The sequence below is a fragment of the Lygodium microphyllum genome, chromosome 9 (assembly GCF_053477565.2).
Source record: "Lygodium microphyllum isolate KBCC chromosome 9, Lygodium_microphyllum_v1.1.10, whole genome shotgun sequence".
NCBI classification, from domain to species: Eukaryota; Viridiplantae; Streptophyta; class Polypodiopsida; order Schizaeales; family Lygodiaceae; genus Lygodium; species Lygodium microphyllum.
In genome coordinates, this window is record NC_141143.1 from 12,666,884 (window position 1) to 12,689,680 (window position 22,797).

Genomic DNA, 22,797 nt, shown 5'->3' on the forward strand with positions numbered 1-22,797 from the left:
GAAAAACTAATGATAAATGCTCATAATGCTCTTTTTCACTTTGACTGAACACTAGAATATCATCAAAGAAAACAATCACACAATATTGATATTTTAGAAAAATACGGTTCATCATTCTACTGAAAGTAGCAGGTGCATTAGTTAATCCGAATGGCATGACTAAGAATTCGTAATGGCCAAACTGTGTCCTGAATGCAGTCTTAAATATGTCGGATCTATCTAACCTCACCTGATGATATCTAAACTTAAGGTCAATTTTACTAAATATAGAAGATCCTTGCAGTTTGTCCATAAGGTCATCAACTCTAGGTATAGAATACCTATTCTTTACAGTGATCTTGTTTAATGCTCGGTAGTCAATACACATCCGATAAGTATTATTCTTTTTCTTGACTAAGAGCACAGGTGCACCGAATGGGGAACTGCTAGGTCGAATTAAACCTCTATTGAGTAATTCTTCAACTTGACTTTGGATTTCTTTTTGCTCTATTTGATTGTGCCTATATGGGGCTTTGCAAGGTGGTTGTGTGCCAGGTATTAGGTCAATCTTATGGTCTTCTGGACGGGATGGTGGTAAATCTGGTGGTAGGTCTTCTGCAAAACAATCCTTAAAATATGCGAGAAATTCCTTATGCCTAGGGTGCATATGATTTTCCTTTGCGTGCAATTCATTCACCCAAATAAGATATGATTTAGTATTCTTGCGTAGTGCACGTTTTGCTTGAGTATGCGAAAGCAGTGGAAAAATATGAGATGCATGCATACCAAATAATGTAATAGATTTTCCTTGAAAATTAATATTCATTGTGTGTGTGGAATAATCTATATTGGGATTATGTTGGTGTCTCCATGGCATTCCTAGAATAATGTCGCTTGACTGTAATGGGACAACTAAGAAATTTCTTCTTTCAATATATGGACCAATTTGAATTTCTAAATCTTGAACTTCTTGTGTGCCATTGTACCTAGTGCCTAAAAATGCAGCTTTTATGCGATAGTGCGTAGGTACAGTATGCAATTTCAATTCCTTTACCAATTTTGCTGAAATAAAGTCATGGGTACTACCGTCATCATGCAATATAGTTCTTTCTTTTCCATGCACCATACATTTCATAGTCAATAATGAATGTGAAGTAGGCATACCTGGTAAAGTGTCGGAAGTAGTAATAGGATCATCCTCTTCTTCAGTGAAATCCAGTATATCCTCATGCTCGTTTTCATCCATAGCTCCAAGGTAGTTGATATGTGCTGATGGCTTCTTTGAATGACAATTTGCTGCGAGATGCCCTGGCTGGTGACACTTGTAGCATACAATGGGCTTGGCTTTGGTCACATTATTTGCAATGGCTGGGAGTCTGGGTATATTTGGATTTGCTTGTGGAATAGGCTTAGGATTTGGATTGACAGTGGATGGTAATGCAGGTGGTTTAGGCCAATTCTTGCGGAAAGATGGTGATGAGAAACGACCTGGATTAAACCTTCTGAAATTGGAATTGAATTGTTTAGATCCATAATTACCGTTTGCTTGGAATGGCTGTGGTCGTCGATCTCTTCCGCGTAACTTATCTTCAGTGTCGTGAGCTAAGGAGATGGCATCTTCAATGGTAGCAGGCTTGAACATGTTCACTTCAGCGTAGTAATGTCCAAGAAGTCCAGACATATACTTCCGCTTATGTGTCGTCTCTGGTATGTCTTCAAGCATGCGTAGCTGTAGGAGTGCATTCCAAAAACGCTCTGTATACTGTGGAATAGGCTCACGATCGCGCTGTTGAAGTAAATCCCATTGCTTGATAGCCTTCTCATGAAATTGCGGTGGAAGGAAATTTTGCATGAACTTCTTCTTGAAATCTTCCCATGTAGCAGGACATTCTATACTCTTGCGGACTACAGTCCACCAAAGTGATGCTCTGTCTATCAGATGATTAGTAACACACTTGATTTTATCTTTCTCAGGATAAGTTTCCTCATGGAAATAGTCATCAAACTGGCTAATGAATGATAAAACAGTCTTTCCTTCTCTTATGCCATTGAAAGTGCGAAACTTGAAACTTCGTTTACTTATCTTGGATTCCTTGCGAATGGTTTGTGCTTCAAGAGTGGCGTCGATGGTACGGCGAATCAAATCTTCAGCTTGAGGTTCTTCTTTGTCAGTGGACGCTCCTTGTAGCTTGGTCAATTGCGCTTGCAAGGCTTGCCTAGCTCTTCGCTCTTTGTCCAATTGCAACATGATAAGATCCAGCTTTTGCTCCATGGTAGGCTCGGGTAGATCGTCTTCAGCCATGGGATCATCCATATGTGGGGTAGTCATCCTGTAAAACTCAACAAACCTTTCTCACTCAAAATCAGTTAGCGGGATGAGCGTAGCTCAAATTTGGGGTTACAAGGCTATGTATTCTTGGGTATTTCTTCTTCAATTTTCAGAAATTCTGCAATATTTCTGTCTCCGTTTACTGAAAGTACTTCAACGAACTTGCAGATAGGTAAAACAGCTTGATGCGAACAACTTTCCAGTTCAGAGTTTTGGCATACGAACAAGTCTTCTATGAGTTTTAAGCACTAGTCAGTTCTGATTTAGTCTGACTTGCAGAGTTGCAGACTTAACAGACTTGCAGAGTTGTGGACTTGCTGGACTTAGGCCGACTTGCAGAACTTGCAGAACTTGATTCCAATTGACTTGCTGAACTTGACTTCTGATGCGCAGGACCCGGAGTTTACAGACTTGTTTGCCTTAACTGACTTGCAGAAAGCTTAATGATTTAAGCTTAGTAGCTTTAATAAATAAAGCTTATGATTTTTTTTTTTGATTTAGGATGTCGATATGTTGACGCCGAGATTGACGCCGCCCTGAACAGCCTCACGCCGCCGATTGACGAATTGTTGATTTGAGCTTTCTTAAGCTTATAACTAAGCTTATTAACTGTTAACTTTAAGCTTTGAAGCTTAATGAAGAAAAAGAGTTACTCTTTTTGTCTGTTATCCACGATTTTAGTGATAAAGATGTTTGTGTGGTCCTCCGCTGACAGAGCCTGGTCCTTCGCGATCTGACAGTGGAAACAGGGGTTCTTGATCGCCAGAAGTCTGCCTGTATCAACGGTTCGCGATGAGATTGACTGTAGAGCCCGTTTGTTCCTGGAGCTCCGCCTTCGCCCGAGATTGGTAGCGATTGGAAGCCCTTGATCTCTGCTCCGCTCTGATACCACTGGTGCGCAGATCGGTCGCAGATAGCTCACGTGGTGAATCCCGGAAGGTCCCCAAGAACAAAGTACTCTACTTTTTAGCACAAAAACCCATGTAAAAGCAAGCACGACAAGAGGCAAGAGACAAATTGGGTTCAATCTCCCCCATGCCTTGTGTGAGCGCTTCACAAAGCATGTATTTAATGTATATTTCCAATCTTCATGCTCAAAAATAGCCCAATTACAAAAATATGACAAGCTTTTAGCTTTTGAGTTTGCTTTCTACCAAAAATAAGAAAATAAAACTAATGGACGGTGCCCATAGAGTCTGGCACGCCCAATCTCAATGTCCAAATAGAAATAACATATCCAGGCGCATAAGCGCATACAAAATAATAATAAATAATCGATGTCTCAATAGACATAACAAAATATAGGCGTTGCGCCTATCAAAATATAATCCAAAAGTTGAAAACCCGCTAGACTCCAATGCTTTCCTCCGCCACTCCTGCTATCTCTACACATCAACTGAAGCATTCACAATCGTTAGTAAAATAACACAATTAAACCGACAAAAGTGAATACCTAGCAGTCTTCAGCTACATAAATAAATCAACTGGTTAGAAATAAATCCTAACCTTAATTTATTACGAGTGCGCACTCTAAACTCATAAACGTTTATTAATTTAATATGCATTTTGCGGAATCACCCGCTATGGAATCACCCATGTACACACTAAATTAATGAAACGCCCGAAAAGGACAGGCGTCCCCATCAACTTCTCGCACAAATAATCCTCTTTGCGTATGAGCCCCGGTCATCTAAGTTTACGGAATCCACCGTAAAACCTCACGGAATCCACCGTGGAATATGCCTCCTGGCATCACCATTTGACGGGCGAAGCACGGCGATAGAGTCAGCATCCAGAGGGGAATCACTGTCAATGATCATTGGGGGGGATTGTTTGCAGGCAGCATGCCATGATGAGAGAGGAGGAGGCGCATTTTTCGGCCGCCTGATGGAGCCTTCATCCTCACTTTTTTTGCTCATGCCCTTCATCGAAAGTTTCATGCTACATTTAAAGTTTGGGCTCCCAAGGGTCACTTGCCCATTTGGCTAAACTTTTGTCCACCTCTTCGCATCTTGAGGTTTCCTGGCCATCTCCCCGTCCGGTGTCCGAATCGAGCTCTGAAAAATCCTGGGTGTCCGGCTTGACATCCCGCATTGGCCAATAACTCCTGACAACCCGCATGGCAGTCTGAAAATTTATCAAAAATCAACAAGTGTCGCTTGGGCGCCTTTAAAGCACTTTGACGCTTAAAATCGTCCTAGGTCGAGCTTGCGCCTTCGACGTTGAATATTTTTTCCTTTATATTTGTAATTTTTAGCTATTTTTAAGCACTTCTCGGCAGCAAAACTCCACTGTCACTTGACCTAGGACTTCTCGATGAACCCCTTGCTTCTGATGTTCGTGCATTGCCATGCACTTGGGAAGGCTACGAATTTATGACCGTCAAATTTCTTAAAATTGCCGCCAAATTAATCGCTAATGGAAAAATCTCAAAGGAGTAAGCCATTCTCAGAAGACTAATTATCTCGAACTGCAAGCCTTCTCGCTCTGCACCTGAACAAGAACTGGAGGAGATCACGCAGCATGCCAGCTCTGATTCCTTGCACATCATGACCAGTGCCAAGCAAAGAAGGGCAATCAAAACAATTGAATACGACCCTACTTGTGTGGCACCTCTTTCGTTTAGGGTTTTGGCCATTACACGAAACATACACTTAGATGACCATGTGTTAGCCCACCCTTGCATTGACCAATTCCTTATGGAAGAGGAATTGCACATTGCTAGCCACCTCAACTCTAGGGACATCTTTCATCATGTCTTGACCTATATCACCCAAGCTTTCATACGACCATGTGAACTTGATCGTCATGCCCAACTTGAATATAACCCTAAGCTTGGCCAAGTAACTCGCCCCACAAAGTCCATGTGAGTCATCCTTCTTCCCTTGCTAATCCTAGGAAGGATTCCTTTAAAACTTAAGGAAAGGGGGGGGGGAGTGGAGCAAAGTGAGAGCGAAGTGATGTAGCAAGGTGTAATGATGGATGAAAATGATCAACTGAATTTAAATAGGAAAGAATGCAAGGAGGAAATAGATGTTGCTTTTGAATTATTTCCAAGTTTCATACCTCTGAAGCAGCACAAAAAATTGTCACACACATTCTTTCTTGGATTTTTGTTAGTGATGAGTCAATTCATAATGCTAATATTGGCATGGTGTAATGACAGGCACCTACCATGGCAGAACAAGAAAAGGAGAGTAAACTTCCATTCACTGAAGAGGAGCTGACAAAGTATGGGATCAGTGTTGAGACATGTGGATTTAGCCAGTTCACGTTCAAACATACCCTGAATTTAGACGATGCCATCCTGGAAGAGCCGACAGTGAAGGAGTTGGTGGATAAATGAAACCTCCCAAAATATGTGGAAAAGGTCGGACAGGCTATACATTACAGCATGTGCGCTGACTTTGTAAGGAGCTTTGATGAAGGTAGGAGCTGTGGCATGATCATAGTAAGGACTGGAGACCAGGAAAGAAGGGTGCAAGTGCCCCTTAATGCAACTATCGTTGAGAAAGCCCTGGGGCTTGTGTCCAAGAAGGAGAGGCGCCCAAGAAGAGATGTATATACCATGATGGTGTCAAGATTGTGCGAGAGAAGGAAGGAGTCTCACTTGTAGCTTTCTTGCTTGCACAATGGGGGAATACACACAAGGGTGAAGGCTGAAAATAGTTTTCCTCTTCTTAGTTGTGTAAGCCACAAGAACTCTAGTACATAGAAATAGAAGAACCCTATATATGGGTCTCAAACCAAACTCAACTAACTAAGGTGGCATACTATTTGAGCCACGAACTAGAGTAGATAAGGATAGCTGTCATCTAGCTATTATTCATGGGCGGTATACCAACCGCATCTGCAACACTGACAAGTTGGTGACATGAATGCACAACGGTCACCCTGGCATATCACGAGTGGAGCTCGATATCTCAACAGATGGGAGTCAAAAAAAATTGACGTGCACACAGTGGATGGAATCAGTTTGGCTGATATTCCAGACCCTGCAACAAAGATGCAAGCTAAAATGGTCCACGCCCTTTTCTCAGGACAGAGATACAACACTTTAATGAACAGAATCGGGTGGGGAGTCTCCTGTTTCTATTGCACGATCCGCAAGGAAAAATCCTGCCTCAAAAGCCTCCACTATCAGATATGGCGGTGTCCTGACGGCAATCATCCATGAGGCTATCAAGGATGCTGGTGTAGATGAAGAGCAAGATGTGCATCAAAGCTCACTTCACCGCGAGGAAGAAGTTTCGAATGAAAGGACAATAAGCAATAAAGGAGATCTGGAGGTACCACCTACTCAAGCAACTAAACCACGGGAGCAAAAGAAGAGTGACAAGAGCCAGAAGGAGAAGAAAGAAAGACTAAGCAAAGAAGAGCGAGCCGAGATGAAGAGGGCTCAAAGAGAGTCAAGAAGGGTGGAGGAGGAACGAAGGAAAAAAGAAGAGGAAGAACTTGAAAAAATTAGAGAAGAATCAAAGGGGGCAGAAGAAGAGAGTCAAAGAAGGGTAGAGGAGGAAGCCGAAGAACTAAGAATGAAAGAACTTGTTGAGTTTGCAGAGGCCACTCATATATCTATCAAAGAAACCCATGGGGGAGGAGAAATCAATCCTTTGAGTCCCTGCCATGAAGCTAAATCAAGTGGTAGTGTGGAAATGGCCCTAGTAGTTGTAGGCAAGGGCAAGTCCCTGCTGCATCCCCTGCCTTCCTCCTTTGTGCTAGTACCAACCAACACCACAACCACAACCACCCCGCAACCCATGCCCTCTCTAGACACGGCCCAATTGATGAACATGATGCAGCTACTTGTTAGTAAAGTGGCTAAAATTGTACCAGAAGCTGGAGCAAAAAGGCCCACTGCCGCAAATGTCTAGTCTAGGCAAGATCCAAAACGACAGAAGCTAGAGGCATCAACCACTACATCCCCTATTCCCATGCCATCTAGTGCCGACTATGATGCTTATGTGGCTGAGCTTCTAGCTCAATTGGAGAAGGCAAAAGAAGAAAAGAAGATAGCCCTGGTGGAGTTAGAGAAAGAAAAGGAAATTTTGACAGCCTTAAGGCTGGAAGTTTCAAAGCAAGGAGCCGACCGAAGAAGGGAAGTGAAAACTCTACAAGATTAGCTAGAAGCAAAGACCAAGGAATCCCAAGACAATGAGAGCCACCTAAGACAAAGGCTGGAATATGAAGAGAAAAACCTAGTGGCAGAACAACAAAGCTTGAAGTTACTAGTGCAACAGTATGTTGACTTGCAACAGAGAACTCCCGCACTGGAAAGGTACAAATAGATAGAAGCTCAGGAGGGCGAGCCAAGTGAGCAACAAGAAGATGTCGTAGCTTTCCGGCTATGGTATGAACTTGAAGAACAAGATAGATTGGAGAGGGAAATAGAGTTCCTAGAACAAGAAAGGCAGGGAGTTTCCACAGTAGAAGCACAAAGGCTGGAGAATGAGGCACAACGACTGCAACATGCATTGGAGATTACCAAGGGAGACATAGAGGCCCTCAGGGCCATGGCCTTCACCCAAAGAAGATTGCACTTTGTAGAGATCCAAAGTCACGAGCAGCTTGTGCAAGAAAATTCTGAGCTATTTGCTGAGGCAAAAAAAAGATTCAGCATTGCAAATCAAGCAAAAGAAATTGCTGAAGAACAACTGGCTCAAAAATCTAGGGAAAGAAACCAACCCTAGTTCTTAACGAATGAGCAGTACAACAGGTTGTGACAACCTTGGTAAGTGAGCTGGAGGAGGGAAGAAAGAAGATGGACAAGAGAGCCAGTGAGTGGGAAAGAAATAATTTTGAAAGAGTTAGGGATTTAACAGAACGCTTGGCAGTGGTGGCTGAGTGCGAGAGAGTGCTTGCGCAGTCTAGGGCAGAAGCTGCTGATGTATGTGCCAACACACAAAGGCAAGCCTTCCTTAGCACAGTACTACACGTCACCCATGCGGAGGACAATGATTCAGTGGAGAAGGTAAGAAGGAAGCTAGAACTGACCACCCGAGCACTAAAGTATGGCCTTCGTGAACTGGAGCTTCCAATAGGCACATGAATCATAAAATAGCAGCAATTTCACTACCTACACCATGCCAGACTCTCCACTATTAAGCTTAAGGAACTTGGGTTTGAAGAGCATGAGCAATCACCACCACCACCACAAGCAGTTCCATCAGTTGTCGAGCAGAATGTCGAAAAGGGTCCGGACTTTGAGCACAATGCTAAAGAAGAGCAACAAAGAATGCCCAATCCCCCACTACCAGACCTCCCGCTTGAAGAGCCCAAAGATGCCCATATGCACGCGCGCACTGTGGCAGCCAGAAGAAGAAGATAAGAACTAGCAAAGGAAGCCCAATGCAGAGCACGACCATTGCCAAGATAATTCCTTGAAGAGCCTGTGCCGCTACAGGGGGATCCCCATCCTATCGATTGGCCTCAGGAATTGGTCATATGGCATCAATAGGAGTTCTAGACGAGGCCGTTTGAACTTTCATTTGCTTATCCATGCTCTTTGGACCATGTTTGCCCCTAGGTATTCTAGCCAAGATCAAGGATCTGGCTAATGATCTTGCAAATAGGTGGATAGAGGAAAAAAGCCTCATAATAACCAGATAGAGGCAAGAGCCTGAAGACTACTGGCAAGATAAGGTAAACAGGGTTCCCAAAACCGTCCAAGGCTACGAGGCACAGCCAAAGTGGCGGAGGAGGATTTGGGGTACCAATTTTGACACTTGGACAGCCTTCTGCAGCTCGCTCCCTAAAGAACGCAATAACCCCATCTACATGCCCTACCCTCGTAGGCATGTAGTTGACTATGATCGAAATATTCATGGGTATTTTGACTTTCCTAAGATATATAATGTTAATGCTCAGAGCCCCGAGGAATCCCTAGTCCTTAGGTTAGAGGATCTCCTCCCATCTATCAACCGCTTCCTCACAGATTTTTCTTATTGCCCAGATCCAACCTTCTTAACTACCTGCAATTATCTTAGACTTATCAAGTTCCTACTAATGCAGAGACCCACAGCCGAGGAAGCCCACCTCCCTCCACTCTTTTTTGGCATCAACCTAGGGATAGATAGTAGAGCCATGACTAGACTAATGATGAGGGAAACCCTGATTCCCTCCTTTTGCCTAGAAATCTTAGAGGATATGAGTGATACCCACTTCAGGATGTGCAATCATCCTTTCTTGTCATCCACACCTCTAAAGGCCCGGGCCAGTATTAAAGAATATCTACAAAGTTGTGCATTCCTATCCCAATGCTTGTGACCGCCTCGTAATCCAGCTGAAGGTGATAGGCATTAGCCAGGACATCTTCCTTGTATGCAATTCTTCAAAAAAAAAAGAGAGAAGAAAAAGAAAAAGAAAAAAGAAAAAAGAACAAGGGCTCACTTCACTCACTACACCTAGGGTTTACACCTAGCCCCTCCCCCACTTCACGCTTAGGACACATCAACGGCAAGACTTCCAGACCTGTCACCCTGAGCTTTGCATTGCACCTCCAACAACACATGCACTGGGTCCTCAAGTGTGGGACATTACCAAGGGCTTACCCAAGGTTAGAACCATCTCTCAGTTCCACTACACATGCACTTACACCACACCGTGAGACAGACACACCCCTTAGGGAGTACACAACTTTCTCTTGCAGGCTATGATCATGACTCAGTGAATGGCTACCCAGCTAAAGAAGATCATTAATGACATCCGCTAATGACCAGGAATTTTTCCTTGAGTCGAAGAGGACACCACTACAACAGCTTTAGGAGCTTTTGCATACTCCGATGGTTGGATGGACCAACATGCTTGATGTAGCTGACCATCTGCCTATTGATGGCTACCATGATTGAACCAAATCAAGTAGAAGGAAAACTCAGTGTTGGACCCACCATTGGCATAGATTTTGGAACCTCATATTCTCCAAATGTATGTTCAAACCCCTAGACCTACGGATTGCTTATTGATTAAGTGCTTTCGGATTAGTACGGGATGCACGGCAACATGGTTCTCAAAAGTCGACTCGCAATGAACATGATTAGAGATGCCCATGCAACAACTTTATCAACCGTCGCAGAAGGGGAGCTACAACTGTGTGAGAAATACCGAGCATCTTCATGAAGTCTAAAGCATGCTGGAATCTCTCCTGGTCATCGTTAATCAAACTCCATCACCTCTCATTCACAACAGCACCTTTTGATTGTGGTCATCTACCCACCAGTTCCACTTAGCAACAACCCCACTACTCCCCACCACAGCGCCATGGGACTGGCACTTAGCTAGGAGGGGGGTAATGTTTACTGCAGTATAGAGGAGCAATGGCGGAGAGGAGTGGGAAAATGGAAAAAGGAGATAACCAAAAGGGCACAGGAAAAAGGAAGGAAAAGGTGCCCCAAATGGAAGTCAGACCCTGAAAATTTTGAATGACGACCTCTTTAGAAGGTGTCAATGTCTCCTCGAGAAAAGAAAAGAGTAAAAGTGCACCATTAATTGTGAAAGCACTCCCGAATCCTTGTAAAAGAGTGCCAGGCTCACTCTTATGCAAATTGTATGCACTAGTTGGGAATGGGATAAGTTAGAACGGTGGGAAATAGGAAAAGAGGGCCTAGGCTAATGGCCGGCCATGTAAAAAGTGGGGATGACCGCCCAAAAAGTAGGGCATGTATATAAAGTTCAAAAGTGAATGAGAAGATCATTCTTGTGTGTGGCCAAAGCTTCTTCTTCTTCTTCTCTTGTTTCTTGCCTTCTTGCTTATGCTTGAGTGAGGGATTGAGGGAGTGTGAGGGAGTGAGTGTGTGAGAGTGAGGGATCATGGAGAAGAAGCTCCCCATCTTCTCTCTTCAGCTTCTCTTCTTTTCTTATCTTCTTTTTTCTCGCGTAGCTATGGAGGATGGAGCTTGATGGCAAGGGCTTGAGCTTGCTTGAGCTTGCCTCCACAAGGATCGTGGAGCTACCGGAGTGCAAGAGAGAGGAGGGAACTTGATCAAGCATCAAGGTAAGCTCACTACACCCGTAAGGTAGGCATTGCGCGTCGGCTATGTGAGAGGTAGCCATGGCCGCTCAACTTGAAACGCTTGATCAATAAGCAGTCCGTAGGTCTCGAGGTAAAGCTCCATAGCTACCCTTCAGCAATAGGTACAAAGGCAAGAAGGACCAGCTTTTCTGTGACTTCTGCAAAAGGACCGGACACACCGAGATTTTTTGTCATGCCAGAAAGAGGTCCCAAAATGCCTATCTAGTTGCCGTTAAAGAAGAAGAATAAAATGGAGCAAAAGAAGAAGAAGGAGAAGAAGACCACCAGGAGAAGGATAAACCTCATCAGTCCTTCTATTCAAATAGACTTCTTTAGCCTTGTATTGCCTAGCCCTAATGCTTCGGATATAAACTTATAAACTCCTCATGTAGCCTTGTACTACAGCTTGTGTACACTTTGTGAGGCCCCTACTACAACCTCTGGATGTCCATCATGTTTGTGGTACCACACTTAGCTTTTCTGCAACAGTCTCTAGAGTTTTTTCCATGTTTATGGTGTGCCCACACTTTGCAGGAGTTGCTCTCACTAAATCCTCTACACACTTTGTACTTCTGGTTGTGATTGAGGAGGGGTGTTGAGATATTTTCAATCACACCTACTTCAATCTCTTTGTAAGGAGCAATGAGTGCACATGATTAGAATCCCATATGCACAGTAGGAGAAGTGCTACCATTTAGTTTCATATAAAGAATTTTACTTGCACTCTTTTTCTATGTAGTGAAAGTACTCTTTTCTTTCCAGTAAAGTGTCCTCGTCACTGTCCACACACAAGATTGTGTTTATGAGTCCAAGTCTCAATCTTGGAATCTAATTCACTTGTGTGACAGTTTGACTTGCTAGTGTCAATGTCTTCGCGAGTTCATTCTTCCTATTTCAACCTCCATAGCTTCTGTCATAGCCATGTCCTAGATCAGAGTTTTTAACAAGGGGGCCACTAGCCCTCTTAAGACCCCTAGCTAGGGAAGCCCCTAGTCCCCAAAACAGGGATTCCCAATAACTCCCACACCTTGCAAATTGATGCATTGTACTCTATTTAATGCAAAGGCTATATCCACAAGGTCACCTTTTTGCCATCTGGTCACATAGACCTCATCTAACATACAAGTCAGGACCCAACCAATGTGTTGACTTACACATGGCTTCTTCTCATAATGGGGACCTTACAACTTAGAGCACCATTGGTTCATTGGTGGCACCTTATGAGGGTTGGACATTGATCATATCTAACAAAAATTTCCCTTGCATACTTTATATCAATCTCTTCTTACATGTATTCTATTCTAAAATTGTCACCCTCATCTATCTCTATGAGTTGCACAATTGAAGCTCTAGAATTATACGTGCATATGTGTCTATTTGTCTGTGTGCTTGTATGTATGTGTTTATGTGTGTTGCCTCTCTTATCCCTTCAATTGAGTAGTTGAAGCCCCTCTTTTCTTTAGTCTCATGGCATTTGAACACGGGGGGGATCACCCATAAATATGTAAGCGTAGCACGGAGATTCAAAAGAATGCTATTTTACATATTTTTTATATATAGACGGGTGTGAAATAAAGGATTCATTTACAAATTGAATAGAAAATGGTTGTACTTTATTTTGGAAAAAATCACAAATAAGAGTATTTTTAAATAGACCTTGAATGCACATGATATAGAGGGTTTACATATAGTGAAACCCCCCAAGCATTTGAATAAGACATGCTTTATGGTTTATCAAAACCTTGATGTTTTTTCATGAAAGGAATAAAATCAAGTAACATTTGAAGCATCCAAGGTAAAAAAGCACTCCCTATACCAAGTTCATTTTCAATCAAGAAAAACTCAAAAGTGTACTTGCTATAAGCCTTATGTGAGACATTGAGTTGCCCAATGCTGGTAATGCATTGTGATTAAATTTGAGAAATACAAGTTTTCTTGTATGAAAATATATTATCATAAACTATTCCTTGCAACTTGAATTTTGATGTGCCTTTTCTTTCGGAGTTACTTTCTTGTAATTTTACATAGTCTTTCTACAACCTATATTCCCATTTTAGATTGTGTTTAGCTTCTATCAATCCATTTCTAGAATTCTCTCACCACAAAATATACTTAATTTCATTATTGTATAGCTTCTTACACTATATATTGTGCTTGAGCTCAACTACTTTCATATGGTTCAGGGACATTGTGATATACTTCTTTTGTAACTTGGACAAAGTTGAAGAGTATTTTATATTCTCTCTCCCCCTCAAATTGTCTGGTGTTATACATGTCTTGGATAGATTCACTAGCTCCTGCATAGTAAGGGATGGAGAGTTTTCTGTAAATGATTAAACACTCTCTTTCTTGCCTTCCTTTTTGACTTGTAATATTGCAAGATTTACATTTCACTTCAATAAAAACTAATTCAAGGATCTTTTTGAGTCCCTTCCAATCTAAGAGTGGGGACTTAACAAAGGGGACAAAGAGAAAGGAGACAAAGAGAGACAATCATGCGCTACTATATTGTTGGATAGGTGCCTCTGCTCTCTCTCTCTCTCTCTCTCTCTCTCTCTCTCTCTCTCTCTCTCTTTTCCCAAGGGGATTTGAGGCCCTACCATAACTCCCCATGGTGTGTTTAGTTGTAACGTGCCCGCTCCTCAAATTGCGGGACACGTCTTAGCAGTCCATCGAGAGATATATATAGAAGACGCCACTCGGAACTCCCAAGGAATGACACGGGGTTTGCCAACTAGGGTCTCTTGAGTCTGCCTCACAACGGAACTTATCCGGCCGTTCCCACTAGGATCAACCTGAAGTCCGGGTTCCTTGTAGTCCGGTCTTCCTAACAGCCTTCTAGCGTCAATTTACAACTGCTCCACTTTGCGTAGATACAACTAGACCAAAGCAGACTCATACCGCACTTGGTTCAAAGAGAATGGGAAACGAGAGGGATGCATTGCTCGACCTCTCTGCTCGTAGGGCTAGTCCCATTCCGGTCCCCTAAAATGGTATGAATTAGGTTTTAACTTACAAGTTCTAAGGTCCTTGTCTATCTAACATTCACATCAAATAAATTCCATTGAGAAAAGCTCTCGGCTAACCGAGACCACCCTGCCGTAGGATGGACTCGACGGTCACATCCACCATGCTTCCCTCAGGGGTTGTATTAGTTATCTAGTTACCTACCACAATATGTTTGACACATAAAAGCAGCTTCCTTAATTAACCCGTTAATCACAGGTTCCTTTACGTAATTTAGGGCACAGACACTAAGACAAGATAAAACAAGATCAAGCACTTCCTTAACTTATCTTGAGATTAATGTTTGTCTCCTGCCCATACAGGAGAATTAAGTGTTCCTTTCTGCCACATAAATAATCATTCCGTATCTTGGAAATAAAAACCCGAAGGTTTATCCTACCAAGATTTTTCCTTGTAACTAGTATCCAGAGCCTCATGATCCCATCCTGAGTCACGTAGAACACTTGTGTAGGGTCCGAAGGCATTGGGATTTATGGCGAGAGCCCCCCTAGCACCCAAGCATCCTCCTATGCCAAGTAATTTCCATGGAGAGACCTCTCGCGGCGGGTTCGGTCCACATTCCCAACATGGATTCATAAACCCCCTTGGTTAGGGTTTGGCAGTTTGCGAGGGGTAGCTAGCACCATCCTTCCTTAATTATCCCTTTAGGAAATCATTCACAACTGAAGCAACCAGCCTAATAACATTTACTAGGGAAAACATCCCTTTTGTTCCCATGGCAATTTATCCTTACAGTTCCCGCCATGAAAATATAATCACTTGGATATTCATCCAAAATCACAACCAGTCCTTAAGTATCCTTTCGGAAACAATCAAGCTGAAACAACCAGCCTAACATCCTTTAACTAAGAAATCATCCTTTCCAAATCCAGTAAGTAACCTCTCTGCTAACTAGCATATTTTCCATCTTAATCAAGGCCAACCCTCATTAGAAACATCAATGAACACAATATTAGTGAGTTTGGGAATCTCCCAATTCTCATTTTTTGAATACTAAAAAGGTGGCACCTAGATAATATGCCCATATGTTTCTCAAAACCATATGATGTGACCTATAATTGGAAAGCGCTTGAAAAATTGATTCTATTGAGCTATAGAGTGCTTGATTTGGAGTTATAGTGTTCAAGTTATGACAAATCAAAACATTTAACCACGTGTCCCAAACTTATGGAAAATTCCCATATTCCCCAATATGGTGTTAATGGTAAACCATTTCAACAAGTCCCTTAAGCCACCATTGCTTTGGAACTTAGCTTATCCCTACTTAAATCATTTTCAGTCTTGATGTATTGCCTCCCTAGGGTTTACTCTCCCCCTTTGGATCTAGGGTTGCTCAAGGAACAATTTTAATGGTTATCTTCTAGATCTTTTTAATTATCTATGTGATTTCACCTTGACCTTTATTAATCATGGCTACCTATTTAGGGTAGAAGATCAACCCATCTTAAGCCCTTTAATGGTGAATACATGCAATTCTACCTCTATTTAAGAATTCAAGATGCGTGAGAAGAATCTAAATCTTGGTACAACCTAGATATGAGCTATAGTTGCCAGAGGATTGGTGGTATTCATGACTCCGCTTGCATTGGATATGTTTCTAGCTCTGTTTGCAAATTCCGCACTTGTGCTCCTTGTATCTCATCTCTTGGGTGCCATCCTTGTGCGTTATTGGTCTTGCAACCCTTGAGATAAATGGACCGCTCTTGCCTTGGTAGAAGGAAGTGGTATGATGGTTCACAAGGAATCTAAGGCCAATCAATGTGACTTCAAACATGCATAACTCTTCTTCTTCTTTTACCCTCTCCCCAATTTGTTTTTCTTCTATCTCACCCTCTCCATCTCATAGTCTTCTCTCCCTCTTTCTTTCTCTCTCACTCTTGTTTCACTTCTTCTTCTCCTTCTCTCTCTCCCTCTTCTTCTTCTTTTTCTCCTCTCTCTCCCACTTCTTCTCCTTCTCTCTCTCCCTCTTCTTCTTCTTCTTCTTCTTCTTCCTCTTCTTCTTCTTCTTCTTCTTCTTCTTCTTCTCTCTCTGAGAACGGAGTTTTGAGTGCGGGATGTGCCTAAAATTTGCCCAAAAATCTGAAATTTAGGGGAACAATATTTAACATTGAAGGCGGCGGCTCCAGCTAGGACGATTTTAAGCACCAAGTGAAAGACGACTTTTAAAAGGCGCCCGAGTGACACTTGTGGATTTTTTATAATTTTTTAGACTGTTGTGCGGGTTGTCAGGAGTTTCCAGTCAATGTGGGATGTCAAGACGAACACGCAAAAATTTAGAGCACTCGAATCGGATGCCGGATGAGGAAGTGGCCAAGAATCGGTCAAGATATGAAAGGATGGACATTTGAGAGGCCAAAAGGGGTGCCTTTTGGAGCCTTTGAAACCCCCCCCCCCGCCCCCTTCAAAATTTTAAGCATACAAGATGAAAACAATGTGGAAGACCATGGCGTGCAGGCAGCGGCCGTTTTTTTCGCCTCCTCTCTCCACATCATGACTTTTTGGCTGTGAAGAAGCTATGGAATGGACAATGGGGGGTAACTCCTCCCTGTGGGCTGAGCATATCGCCATCCTTCGCCCATGCAATGGTGGCCTGAATGAAGAGATGGAAATCTAGTCTTTCTCTCTCCTCCCTCTCTCTCCCCTAAGGGGCTGTTCTTGTGTGCAAGAGGAAAATGAACAATAGTGAAGGAAAGCTTGTCCGCCGGTTGGGACCGGATTGCTTCCAGATCGATGAAGACATGAAGATTGTTGATTGTGAAGATGTTGGACATTGAATGTGGGCTGACCCACAGTCCCGCACCAAAACTGAGATCCCAAGACACGAAGCCTAAGCGGTAATTCAATTTTTATGAAGAAAAAATGAGTTTTTATGCTATTTGATTGATGAAACATTGTTCCCATGGGCTGATTATGCATTATGATGTTGTTTTCTATGAGTTTCAACAGTTTATCAACTGAAAACCAAAAAATCATAAGTGATATAGCTGAAATTAATGTTGTAAAACCTGAAAAACACACGTTTAAGGGAAAAAATGGGGTTTTTTGCAAAATAAATGGGAAATATGAGACATAATACCTACAAAACCTAAAATTTTACTATCAAGGAACCTAAAGGCCATAGCTCACAATCAATCTTAATTTTTAGTCATCTTTCATTGAAGAAAATAGAGGAAAAACACCAAAAAAGGTGAAAAATGGGTTTTAAATAGGAGAAAAATAGGAAATGGTAAAATGAAATTTTTAGAAAATTACATGTGTGTTTGTGTGCAGCATATAATGAAGGTTTCAGTGGTACATCTGCCGGGAGCCACTTATAAGTGGTGGTTTTCGGATCTAGGGTTTCTAGGGACCAAAAGAAATTTGGTTTATGTCCTCTAACAAGGACCGTCAAGAGGAAATCCAGAAAGCCGAACGTGCTGAGAGGGCTAGGCGACGATATAGAAGAGTTTCGAAGAAAAGTTGCAACCACAGAGGACCTTGACTAATTTCAGGATAGAAGATCAATCAAGTGAATAAATACAAATCAGCAACAGCAACTCCAGCTTAATGTGCATTGAGCAAAAGAATATTTTTAACAATCATTCCCCAGCAATACTAAGTTTCAATTCCAAGCTTGATATGACTGCAATTGTCTCCTATGATGATGATCAATTGGGAAGATACAACTCTTAGAAACCACCTGTTCTGACAGGCACTGAAAGTGGCTTTGTTGGGTAAAACTCCCTCTTGCAAGTTCTCACTTGGTGATGCAGACAGAAAGGATGCATACAAGAGTATCTCTACCAGGTGGAAAATTGCCTCCTCTGTATAGGAAGCCACTGAATGCATCTTATTCCTTTCATGTATTTCCTGACCCTCCTAGACCAAATCCTTCTGACAAAAATCATAGTAGAATACTGTATGCAGTGATCAGCACAGAATTGTCTGACAAGCCAAGGGGTGGCATATTTCTTGCAGCACCCTTATTATTAGCCACAAGGACTCTCAAGAATAACATAAACACAGATCCTGATGTGTGCACTCTCTCAGATACAGACAGACCCACATCTTTATCTGTTGAAAAAGGGACAAATTCAAGCAGATGCTATCAGAGCTCCCACTGCAACTCTTCAACCTACTTGAAGTTTGGCATAACTCCTACGTGGTATAGTAACACCATCATATCCAATAACTCATCTTCCTTACTGGAATCAGATGTAACCAATTTGGAGCTCTTTTTCTTTATTGAATGGAAAGACTAGCCACTAGATATAGATTCAACCCCACCACTAGAACTTGTCCAGATCAACAATACGGTTTCTGTTTACCCAGATGTGTAATTCTGTTTACCCAAATGTGTAATTCTGTTTACCCAGATGTGTAATTCTCCTCTCTCTTCCTGTCATAAGTCTTCCAAAATTTATAACCCATAAAATAATCTGAAGGATACACAAGAAATCTAGTCATTGCTTCTTGTACTTGGCTATTCATATTGACAACAGAAACCTTGACAGTGAGAGACAATGTACAAGGATCATCTTCCAATCCTCCAAACTCAATTTTCACTTCATGTGTTCCATCCAGCCTATTACACCTACGATTTGAGAGGAGACAGAATTACCAACTCTGCTCTCTCCCAAAGAAACCGTCGAGGATACTCTGATTATGTCTCTCCTCTATAACACAAAAACTGAGAAAGTCCAAGAGTACATTCCTCCCAGTTTTGGCATGAAGCCGCAAAGCTTATCCTTCATAACCTCATACACCAGTAGTCCCATTTGCCTCCCTCTACATGACCTCGCTCGCATAGGAGTAATTCAATGTCAAGCAGTCTGGTTATGTGCCTGCGATCATCTACTTCATCGTTTGAATTGCCATACTGTATGACAAACTCTCCAGTTTTACTACAACTGCGCCTATGAGCTATTGTAGAAGAGTGCGAAGCCCATTCTCCAAGAGCTAGTTTTCATCCTTGACGATAATCGTTTGCTTATGATCATTCTGTTCTTCTTCTCGGAATTCAAAGTATTGTTCTTCCATGGAAACAAAAAAAAACAACCGTGGAATTACGAATTCTGCTTTCCCCCCCAGAAAACTAATTCGAAGATCTCTTCATTGCCCACTGAGGCAACCTAGCGAGATTTTGATTTGATTATGCTCCTGTAGAAGCTCCAATCTCTCAGGGATGTGCGAAATTGATCTATGCAGTGGCTATTATCAGAAAAATTTAGTCCGATGCTCTTTTCTTGTAATGAGTCAGGGACCTGCAGGGTGGAATCATCATTGTCATCTGAGCTTTTTGCATCTGGGGTATTTACTGGATCAATATGATTACTGGTACACCCCTCGATTCAAAAGAGTGGGAAGGAAGTAGTTTTGATTGCCACAAGGCGCATAATGAGGCCTCCTAAAGAAGGAGTCTCCCTTGACTCATCCTCGTAACCAAACATTAACCAGCACATGAAGCCATTCTCTAGGATTTTTTTCTTACTCCCCTGAGATTGTTCGGCCCCGAACTTTCTCCCTGCTTTTTCCTTTTGCCCCTCTGATTAGTATGTACCATCCTGAATATGCTCCGCTCTCCCTATAAAGCCTCTCCGTCCCTCAACATGGCTAAATAATTCTCTTGATTGTGCATCTTCTCTGTCTCCGTCTGATTTACCTGGCATTTCATCACGGAGACTTTGCTTTTCATTCCCTGATAGATTATAATATCATCGCGCTTGTTCTCTGCATCTAAAGATATGTAGTTTGCTTTTGCTAATTTGAACACACTATGCAGTCCTTCTCAGACTGTGCCATTCCCCTCTTTTATCTCTCTCACTTTCTCTGCTTTTGTCCTCTTTTCCGACCCTTTCTCCCCCAAAAAGCCCATTTGAAAAATCTCCTTCCATAATAGGCTCTAGAAAAGTGGCCTTTAGAAAAGCATACAAGCCCTCATCTGTCAAGATTGTGGGAGAGAAGGAAGGAGACTCACTTGTAGCTTTCTTGCTTGCACAATGGGGGTATACACACAGAGGTGGAGGCTGAAAATAGTTTTCCTCTTCTTAGTTGTGTAAGCCAAAAGAACTCTCATACAAAGAAATACAAGAACCCTATATATGTGTCTCAAACCAAACTCAACTAACTAAGGTGGTATACTAACTAAGCCACGAACTAGAGTAGATAAGGATAGCTATCATGTAGCTATTATTCATGGGCGGTGTACCAACCGCATCTGCAACTAACACGTCGGTGACATAAATGCACAATGGTCACCCTGGCATATCACGAGTGGAGCTCGATATCTCAACACTCCCCCTCGAGCTCAATCCCAATTCTTGCACACCAAGCAGGTCTCTGAACTTGCGCAGCTTCTCTATGCCCAATGCCTTCGTAAATATGTCAGCTACCTGATCCTCTGTGCTGACATAAACTAGATCAATAATACCTAGTAAAACCCTTTCCTGCACATAGTGATAATGCACCTCAATGTGCTTTGTTCTAGCATGATAGACTGGGTTATTTGCCAAGTGTATACTACTCATGTTGTCATAATAAATGACAACTGGCCCATCTGTAGGCTGATGCATATCATAAAGTAGCTTATGCAACCAAGCTACCTCACATGCAGCCATTGCTGCACCCCTGTACTCAGCCTCTGTGCTCGACAAGGCAACTGTAGGCTATTTCTTGCTGCTCCAAGTGACTGCAGCACTCCCAAAAGAGAACACATATCCACTAGTAGAACGTCTATCAGAAATGCTACTAGCCCAATCAGCATCAGTGTATCCATGCAACTGTATCTGAACCCCAGTCTCATAAAATAGTCCATACTGCAATGTGGACTTCACATACCTGAGTATGCGTCTAGCCGCATCCAAATGCAGTTTCCTTGGAGCCTGCATAAACTGACTTACCAATCCAACAGCATAGCTCAAATTTGGCCTGGTAATAGTCATATAAATCAGGCTTCCTACTATGCGTCTGTACATAGTAGGGTCTTCTAGAAGCTCACCTGCATCTGCGCTCAGCTTCACATTCTGCTCCAAAGGAACTGAAATAGGCTTACAGCCTGTCATCCCATATTTGGACAGCATGTCCAATCCATACTGCCTCTGCAAGAGCTGTATCCCACTTGGTGATCTAATCACCTCAATGCCCAAGAAATAATGTAGCTCTCCCAAATCCTTCATCTCAAACTTCTGCTTCAATAGCATTTTCACATGAAGGATATCTTCATCACTGTCACCTATCATAATCAAATCATCAACATAAATGACAAGTAGCATAATACCTTTCTCTGTTTTTGTCACATAAAGTGAGAAATCTGCCTTGGAAATCTGAAAGTCAATAGTGACAAGATACTGTCCTATCTTGTCAGACCATGCTCTAGGTGCTTGCTTTGAGCCATACAAGGCTTTGTTCAACCTGCAAACAAACTCAGGATGAACAGCATGCACATAACCTGGTGGCTGCTCCATATAGACCTCTTCTTGCAAATCACCATGCAAGAAGGCATTCTTTACATCCATCTGATGTAAAGACCATCCCTTTGATGCAGCCATAGCAATGACTGCTCTTACGGTTGCCATCCTTGCAACCCGACTGAATGTTTCTTCATAGTCAATGCCATATGTTTGTGCATACCCCTTGACTACTAATCTTGCCTTGTATCTGTTCACAGAACCATCTGCATTGTGCTTCACCTTATAAACCCACTTACAGCCAATTGCATTCTTACCTTTAGGCAAAGGTACCGATTCCCATGTAGCATTTGCTTCCAAGGCATCCATTTCTTCATCCATGGCTTTCTCCCATTTTTCTTTTCCCATGGCTTGCTCAAAAGAAGTGGGTTCTGGTTCCTGTATCACTTTGACCATATAGGCATAGTGAATGGCTGTAAATCCATCATATTTCAGCCTATCCACAGGATACCTAGCTCTCATAGACCTGCGCAAAATAGGTTCACTCCCAGGTGCTCTCAAAACATCCCTGGTCTTCCTTACTCCAGGTGTAACAATAAAAGGAATACCCAACTCATCATCAATGCTCTGTTTTGAGCCATTGGATTCACCATCCACATAAGAGTGACCTGCATTCACATCAAACATGGGCTGATCAACCTTCTCTTTTCCTTTTCGTGATACCTACATACCACTATCTGCATTGCTTTGAGAAGATTCTCCTAATCTCAATCTACCTGTCCATGGTGAAGAATGTGAGCCACTGCTAGAGGACGCTCTAGGTCCACTAATATTTTGTGACTGCTGCTGTGAATTCTGTGCAGCATTACCATTTTGTGCATCTACATCATCAATCACATTTACTGGTTTATACCAGCTACTCATCTCATCAAAAACAACATCTCTGCTCACTGTAAACTTACGAGTAGAAGGGTTATAGCATCTATACCCTTTTTGCTGTGCAGAGAGTAACCAATAAAGATGCACTTCTCAGCTTTTGGATCCAACTTGGATCTCAACTCATCTGGCAC